General features: G+C 45.4%; 1 long non-coding RNA gene across 1 annotated transcript; it reads right to left on the bottom strand.

Moving 5' to 3' along the window:
• Positions 1–2,140: 2,140 nt before the first annotated feature.
• Positions 2,141–8,738, bottom strand: LOC141582433 (uncharacterized). The gene is made up of 2 exons (XR_012515273.1): positions 6,350–8,738; positions 2,141–2,830 (listed from the first exon to the last, which is right to left on the bottom strand). It is a non-coding gene; the product is annotated as an uncharacterized LOC141582433 (long non-coding RNA).
• Positions 8,739–8,982: the final 244 nt, after the last annotated feature.

Genomic DNA, 8,982 nt, shown 5'->3' with positions numbered 1-8,982 from the left:
TTCCTATGAGCAGGCTATGTGCTGAGTGCAGAGGGGATTTCCAAGGGAGGGGTTCGGTGCCGAGTGCAGAGGGGATGTCCCAGGCGGGCTAGGTGCCGAGTGCAAAGGGGATTTTTCAAGGCGGAGCTAGATGATTGACATATTCTAATTTTCAAGCGGGGCGGGAGATGGGCGTGTCCGAACTCCCTGCGAGGCAACCAGCCTTACAAATCCCAAAACAAAAAAATTACCCATTATCTAGCCAGAAACCTTCCCTTCTTTTTCCGTTTTCACTGTTTGGAGTAATAATTTGTTTTTCTCTTCTTCCTACCTTTCAAATTTAATGATCAATTTTATATCGAAACTGCTTTCATTTATTCTCTTAGTTCATATGCTCTCTCCTTATTTTTTAAAAATTATACTACTTCATTTTAATAGCTCTTTTCATAGGATTTAAAAAAATTAGTCACAGCTATTTTCGTTAAAATGGCAAACACTGAACTGTAATTTATTTAATTTTGAGAAGTGTCACTCTGGGTGCCCAGGCTGCTGTGCTATGGCGTGAGCTCAGCTCACCGCAACCACTGCCTCTCACATTCAAGTGATTTTCCTGCCTCAGCCTCCTGATGAGCTGGGATTACAGGCACCTGCCACCACATCCGGCTAATTTTTCGTATTTTTAGTAAAGATGGGGTTTCACCATATTGGCCAGGCTGTTCTCAAACTCCTGACCTCAGGTGATTTGCCCGCCTGGGCCCCCCAAAGTGCTGGAATTACAGACGTGAGCCGCTGCGCCTGACATTTTTTTTTTTTTTTTTTTTTAGTGAACTTGACCAAGTGGGTGAAAATTTAGAAGTTTTAGCTTGGGACTGGCTGGACCCCAGTGTGCTGATGATGCCTGGGGCAGTTTCTCTTCCTGCTTCCCTTTTGCCTACCTGACTGTCGCTTCCATCTCAGGTTCTTTCTGTGTGTTCTCATAGTGATGCTCATCGCTATGTTCTAGCAATACAGTAATGCGGTCAACGCTAAATGCCTATGACTTGATAGTTCCAAGTAACTGATTATCTATATATACTTGATTTATTATTTGCCTTATTTGAGAGACCAAAGGAAGGAATGTTTGAACTGATCGGGTCTGAGACACACACATATCAAACAATGAGGTGAACATTCCTATCCAATCAATCCTAAAGGAATCAGAATAAAGATGGCCTGATACCCAAAAAGGAAAATTCTTGACAAGCTAAACAACAGATGCTGATTATATTAACTTACTAGTCTGAAATTTGACAAGTATAGCCCAAACACTTGAATATAGCATTAAAGACCCTTCACAGCTTCCTAGCTTGCAACAGCACAATCCTAGCCATTTGGGACTCTGGGCTCCTCAGAGACACCATGATCTTGATGGGTATGGCTTACCTTTTTCTCTGATAACCTTTTAATATTCTTTATTAATTTCAGTGCCTTACTTTCTTACAAGATGGAGCACATATATCATTTTTGCTGAGCTCCTTCAAGGAGAATGACTTATCTCCATTCAGGTGGGAACTAATTCCTACCGTGAACATAGTATAGAACTCCCTATTCCAGCCCTGCTATTCTACCTTTGTCTTCTTGAAGTAGGGGCCAAATTTACTTGCCTTTAAATCTCCAGCAGTAGGCGTAATGCTGAGAAGTATATACCTGAAAGAATTCCTGACTTACAGTATAAGCTCAGGAAATATTTGTTAAGACTCTGTAAGCAGCTTAGCCAGTGCAGAAAGTAGCTGAAATGAACATTTGACTTACTGATGCCAATTAGGGGGAAAAAAACAGCTGTGTATTTACATAAAAATAAATTTCATAGGGGCAAAAATGATTTGTTCATTGCATCTTGATATTTGGAATTTTATTTCAGGAATACATTGCTCAGGAAATACAAAGGACTAGGCTAGTCTCTGTTCTCCAAATGCTTCAGAAACTTAGTGCAAAATGCCTGTTTCTATCCTTCCCTCAGTTAATGATTCATAGATACCTTGGGTTTACTTCTTAAGTAACACTTCGGCACAGTTTTCAGTTATTCAGAACACGGTTAATTTTCCCAAACATTCAATAATTCTCTCCACTATACTTTACAAAGACAGCTTCGTTCCCCGCAACTTTAACTGAGACTCAAACAAGAGGTTAGTAAATTTTAATGAAAGTCCATACAAAAAAGTGACATAAAACAGTTGCAAAGCCACAATAATACACTTTACAAATACATTTAAACACAATTATTATTCCTTCATAAACTTATGTCGTATATGGTGTTGGTTCTCTCTAATGTTGGAAATTTATCTTTCTTTTTGATACAGAGTCTTGCTCTCTCACTCAGGCTAGAGTGCAGTGGGGCAATCTTAGCTCACTGCAACCTCCACCTCCCAGGTTCAAGTGATTCTCGTGCCTCAGCCTCCCGAGTAACTGGGACTACAGGCATGTGACACCACACCTGACTAATTTTGTATTTTTAGTAGAGATGGTGTTTTGCCATGTTTGCCAGGCTGGTCTCGAACTCCTGGCCTCAAGTGATCCATCCACCTTGGCCTCCCAAAGTGGTGGAACTACAGGTGTAAGCCACCATGCCCAGCCAGAAATTCATCTTTACATTTGATTAATACGGGATGTAAAATAGAATACAGTGCTGGACTAACGATCCTAGAAAACACTATAAGAAGAACATACCTGATACATCCTGAGCATCTATGCACAGGTCATATCCAAGCCAAACACAGATACAAAGATATTCTGGCAGATAGTTTCAAGGAAGATTCCTGGAATTGCAATAGCCACTTTGTTGCAAAAGTTGATATGCCAGGTCATGATGTGCCTAAAAACAATATAATCATCACAGTCATTTTTGCAGTTATATATTCACTAATTCAAAACCTCATAGGTAATGGAAGGGGATTAAATGAGAGCTACATAAGTGTGTTCATTTCATACTCATTGTGAATTTTTTACTAGAAAGTAAGCTCATTAAGAAAATGAGCCATTTCCTTTCCAAACATCTTCCATACTTAACACAACACTTAATACATATGAAAGGTTGGCTGGTTGTAGTTCTTTTATCAGTAGCACCCATCCTCAATACCAGAGTTACGTTTTTACCATGAATCCCATACCTTACAAACTCAATCATTGTTAATAATAAAAAGTCTTACAAAACAATATCTCCAGATATTAAAATCAGAAAGTTATTATGTGGGTGAGCAGAACATGCAGGAAACAGGAAAAAAAAAATTTACTTCATCAAATAATTCAGAATTAGTCTAACAATGTTGGCCAGAAACCATGAATGGTATTTACAAGTTCAGGAGAGGGTGAGTCATTGCCTCAATAACAGTTTCTTATTTGATAGCTTAACATACGATTTTAGCAAACCTAGGATTCAGTGTTAACAGTATGTGGAATCTGCATATATACATAGCCCTATGTATAATCAGAGAAATAAGATAATCAATGTTTCTAAAAGTTAAATGACTTACTGACATGTACACAGCTGGCCACCAATGACCTTTTTGACTGAATTAGTATTCTGACTGATAATATCAATGCAATTTCCTCCTTTGTGCTGGATCTGTTTGCAGCCCAATTAGGCCTTATGAGCTCTCACTTGGATGCCAAAATTCAGAGTCTGATGTGCAGACCCACATATACAACAGCCTACTAGATCTTTCAAATTGGGTATTCCACAACTATATATGACTCAGCATCTCCTAAACTAGTTCTTCATGTCACTTTAAACCAGTTCTTCAACCATGTCCCCTGATGCAGAAAATTATACCATTCATTATTCAGTGGTTTGAACTGAAAACTTGAAAGTCACCCTTTACACTATCCAATCAGTGCGGAGTGATAACACTAGGCTGGTGATAAGAGTTGAGAATGGGCAAAATCAGTAGCAAAACCTGCCAAAGCAAATATTTAAGGAGGTGGAAAATAAAACAAAGAGAAGGAAATTAAGTATCCTTCTGGCCACTGAAGAATTTTTCTGGCACACCTGTATTGCAGCTGAAACTTTTATGGGCAGATATTAAGTGCTGTATTTCTATTGATACATTGAGCACCTTTAAACCAGCAAGCACTAAGAAAAAAAATTTTTTAAGAAGAAAGTTTTACTTTTAGAGGATTTAAAATGCGTGTGGATAGAACCAATAAAAATATGGAAAGAAGTGGTATTCAAGTATATATGTAATAAAATATGAAATAATTGAAAGAAAAAAATAGCTCCTGGCATGCCAAGAGATTAAGCTAATCACACATAGAGCTGCACTAACCAAAAATTTAATATTAGTTTTGGGAAACATTTCCCTTCTGAAAGGAAAATGGACGTCTTTTTCCAGCCAATTATCTGTGTAGTCATCCACTGGGTTCTTTCTTTACACATCCATTCACATTTAATCCTTATATCTCTCAGATGTACTGTTATTCTATTTTATAGTTGCGATAAAGTAAGTAAGCCTAGAGACTTCAGATTTACCTGTCAACGGGGGTAGTTTGAGACTGAGTCTCACTCTGTTGCCCAGGCTGGAGTGCAATGGTGCGATCTTGGCTCAGTGCAACCTCTGCTTCCCAGGTTCAGGTGATTCACCTGCCTCAGCCTCCCGAGTAGCAGTGACTACAGGTGCCTGCCACGATGCCTGGCTAAGTCTTGTATTTTTAGTAGAGATGGGGTTTCACCATGTTGGCCAGGCTGGTCTCAAACTCCTGATCTCAGGTGATCCACCCACCTCAGCCTCCCAAAGTGCTAGGATTACAGACGTGAGCCACTGCACCCGGCCAATTTTTATTTTATTTTTTGAAATGGAGTTTCACTCTGTCACCCAGGCTAGAGAGTAATGGCATGATCTCGACTCACTGAAATCTCTGCTTCCCAGGTTCAAGTGATTCTCTGGCCTCAGCCTCCCAAGTAGCTGGGACTACAGGTATCTGCCACCATGCCCTGTTAATTTTTGTGTTTTTAGTAGAGACGGGGTTTCAACATGTTGGCCAGGCTGGGCTTGAACTCCTGACCTCAGGTAATACACCCACTTTGGCCTTCCAAAGTGCGGGGATTTTGTTGCCTTTTGCAACAGTCATGGGCCACCATGCCCAGCCCAAAGGGGTAGTTTTTAAAAGACAGGGATGGGATGTAAATACAGGTTGACCTCACCACAAAGTATCTTTTCACCTTGAAAGGAGGAAACTGGACCTACTCTCCTGAAGAGCAGTGCTCCCTCTTACTACAAGTTCTCTCAGAAAATATGTATTTCTAAAGGCCGGGCGCGGTGGCTCACGCCTGTAATCCCAGCACTTTGGGAGGCCAAGGCAGGTGGATCACGAGGTCAAGAGATCGAGACCATCCTGGTCAACATGGTGAAACCCCGTCTCTACTGAAAATACAAAAAATCAGCCGGGCATGGTGGCGCGTGCCTGTCATCCCAGCTACTCAGGAGGCTGAGGCAGGAGAATTGCCTGAACCCAGGAGGCGGAGGTTGCGGTGAGCCGAGATCGCGCCATTGCACTCCAGCCTGGGTAACAAGAGCGAAACTCCGGCTCAAAAAAAAAAAAGTATCTTTAGACAATTGTACTGATTAGACAATCAGCATACAAGATATCTAAGACACAAAGAGAAATAACTATATATGCAAATCAACCATTAAGGAAAGATTTAAAGTGCTTATGTTCCTTTTCATATTAGCAACTGAATGAGATAGTCATTTAAAATATCTCCAAGTATTAAAGAATTCATAATTTACTAATGAATATTAAAATACTTAGCTGTCCAAAAAGGAAAAGCTTGTGTGAGAGAGAAGAAAAGCTTCTGCAAGACTTCTGCAAGTTACCTATAACTTGTTTTGATTGTGTTGATTTCATAAATGCCACGTGGTTCCATCCAACCAAGATTTTATGTCTTTTCTTCTCACTTGCACTTTACATTTCTTTGAATAGAATTAGCACCATTAGTTCAGAAATCAGATTTAATTATTATTGCTTCTAATATATAAAACACCTTATAAAGATTTTTAAACTAATAACAAAGTTCTTCCAAAAATATATTTAAAAAGCAGTCAGGATTTACCATTTGAAACTGATAAAAAACGGTTTAAAAGTTGATCCAATTCTACTGCTTGTCAAAGGGAATGGGCCACAGCTAGTTTTATTGGAAGAAAGTGCCTGAATTCATCTTTTGGCCTCCTTCTAATCACCAAGCAAGTACAGTAATTTGAATATTACTATAGGCATAAGAGCACATCTAAAACTGGTCTAGAAAATATTTTCCTAAACTATAAAAATACTAAATGCCATACAAAAATTTCAGCATATACAGCAAACAGGCTACAGCAGACAAATATTTAGAACATACTTAAAACTATCTTGTAGCACGATCATCATGAACATCGAGTGTTTTTCTAATCAGTTTTCGGATTCATTCTGATTCCATGTTTATTTCCCCTCAAATTTTATTCCAGTGTCAGATACAGAGCAAATTATGTGTATCTAGCAGAAGTTACTGGAGGAACCACTGAATAATTCCCAGTATTCAACTGGTTCTCAAAGCGCTGGAAGTTTAATTGTGGTATAGCCTATTTTTTAGATTGGGGATCAGCAAAAATACAGGCTAGGGGCCAAATCTGGCCACCACCTGCTTTGCCCCGCCTGTGAAAACAGCCATACTTATTCTTTATGTACTGTCTGTGGTTGCTTTCGTGTTTCAGGAACAGAGTCTGGTAGTTGTGACAGAGACCGTATGTGGCCTTTTGGTCCACACAGTCTGAAATTTTTACAGTCAGGCCCTTTACAGAAAAAGTTTACCAACCTCTATTTTAGATTAATCGATCCAAGAAATCTTTAATTGAGCAAGGACAAGGTAAAAATGTCTAAGATGAAAACATTTTGGCTGAGGTTTGCTGATTCCATCCCATAGTACCGTGGCAGGCCAGAAGAATGTGAACTTGGATTGACAACTTTGGGTATTGAACTGTATTATTGTGGCATTCTAAGCAAAGTCTGGCTGTGATAAAGAACTTCTATTCCTCTGTGAACTGGCGATTTTGTAGCAAGCAATTCACTTCCCACATCACAGCAACAAGCTTATGGTTCAAGCCAAAACACCTGTGGCTCCCACGCACATTTTTTACCTTTAAAAATCAATAATCTCTACCATTAGCAACACGTAGAACTAGCAGCGGACTTTTCCCAGCGCTCTGTACTGGCATAGATTCTATACTGCTGCCCTGCATAACTTTTAGAATCCTTTCCTGTGACACGCATTACAGTACATTTTACTACTGCTTTCCAGGGCCACAAAGACGTCCCTTGTGACAAAGTGGACGTTTTCAAGGGGGCACGTGGGCTTGGGAGAGCGTTTATGTGATCTTGGCAGAAAGAGGTGTGGAACGTGACAACGTGGTCGGAAAGAATCCGGACGGAATGTTCACTTGGCTTTTCTCTGTCTTGCTAAAGCTCAAAGATCAACCGGCGAGAAGCGCGGGAGCCTGACTTCAGAAACGCCCAGGGCAATGAGAGCTGGTGACAGAGTGACCCAGCCAGCAGGGCGGAGGGCAGGAGCTCTTCTCTTCTGCCCCTGGCGGCGCGCTGCGTAGGCCCACGGCGTGATTCCGGATGCAGTGGGCACCCAGGCGCGAATACCCGAGACGCAATTTCTTCTTCCGTCTCCCCCTTTTATCCTTGCCCCGGGGTGTCTTAAAGTGTCTTGAAGTGCTCCACGGCGGCGACACAGCCGCTTCTGGGGCCAAGGCAGCCGACGTGGGGGGCAGAAGCGGCGGAGCACGGAGAGCACGCGGGCGGCAGCTCGGAGCTGCTCGGCGGGGGCGTCCCCACTGCGCCACGTCCCCGTGGTCTCTCCCAGCGGGCCGCTCACGGAACGTAAGGGGCACTGACCACGTTGCTCCGTTTCCGGATCCTGGGTTCCCACCGGGCCGCCTCCAGAGCAGAACAGCGTTCGCTGGGGCCTGACAAAATCCTCTTCCCGTCACGGTCCGCCAGAAAGCCACAAAGCAAGGCCAGCGCCCTTTGTGGGGCCGGGCTTCCCACAGGCGCCTGGAAGTCAAGCTGGTCCGCCCGCCGGTCCTCAGCAGGGGCTGGTGTCCCTCGCTGTCCCTGGGCAGCTTCCTCCGACGGGGGCTCCGGGCCGCTCCCGACGGGTGTGTCAGCGGCTCTCGAAGGAGGCTCCGGGGCTGTTTTCGACGTGCGGCTCACGAACGCCTCCAGTTCGGGGCGATCCGTCTCCCGTTAGCCAGCAGAGCGTCGTGCCTTTCCGGGTCTGGGCCATGACAGGGAGCGGGTGCCTGTCCCCGAGCGAGGAGACGGGCCCTGCGACCCGCGTGCAGTGACGCCCGGCCCGCGCTCCGCGCTGCGCCCCACCTCGCCGGGGACGCTGCGGTCCGAAGAGCTCGGCGAAGGGGGCCTGTCACCGGGCTGCGCCACCGCCTCGGGCGCGGCTCCCTCCCGACCCCGCTCCTCGCGGCAGTCTCGGCCGCCCCCCCTGGGCCAGGCGCGGGAACCGCGGCGGAAAAGCATCGTTCCTTTTCTATCATCTCTCCATGGTTTCGCCTCAACGCGGGAACTTGTCCTGAACACTAGCGGGATCGGGGCCGCCCGAAACCGGGATCCTGAGAGCTGGAATATGGGCTGGAATCGGCGGCGGGAGCGCGGGGCAGTGCTGGAGCGGCGGGAACGAGGCGCAGGCCGGCTCCGCGGGGGAGACGCTGCACCCGCCGCGGGGAGGCCAGGGCGGCGCGCGGGGACGGGAGGGGCGGGCGGCGCGCGGGGACGGGAGGGGCGGGCGGCGCGCGGGGACGGGAGGGGCGGGCGGCGCGCGGGGACGGGAGGGGCGGGCGGCGCGCGGGGACGGGAGGGGCGGGCGGCGCGCGGGGTCGGGAGGGGCGGGCGGCGCGCGGGGACGGGAGGGGCGGGCGGCGCGCGGGGTCGGGAGGGGCGGGCGGCGCGCTGCCTCCCTGGGCCCCAGTTCCGCCC

Source organism: Saimiri boliviensis, chromosome 20 (genome assembly GCF_048565385.1).
Source record: "Saimiri boliviensis isolate mSaiBol1 chromosome 20, mSaiBol1.pri, whole genome shotgun sequence".
Taxonomy (NCBI): Eukaryota; Metazoa; Chordata; class Mammalia; order Primates; family Cebidae; genus Saimiri; species Saimiri boliviensis.
This window is presented reverse-complemented; position numbering and strand designations above follow the sequence as displayed.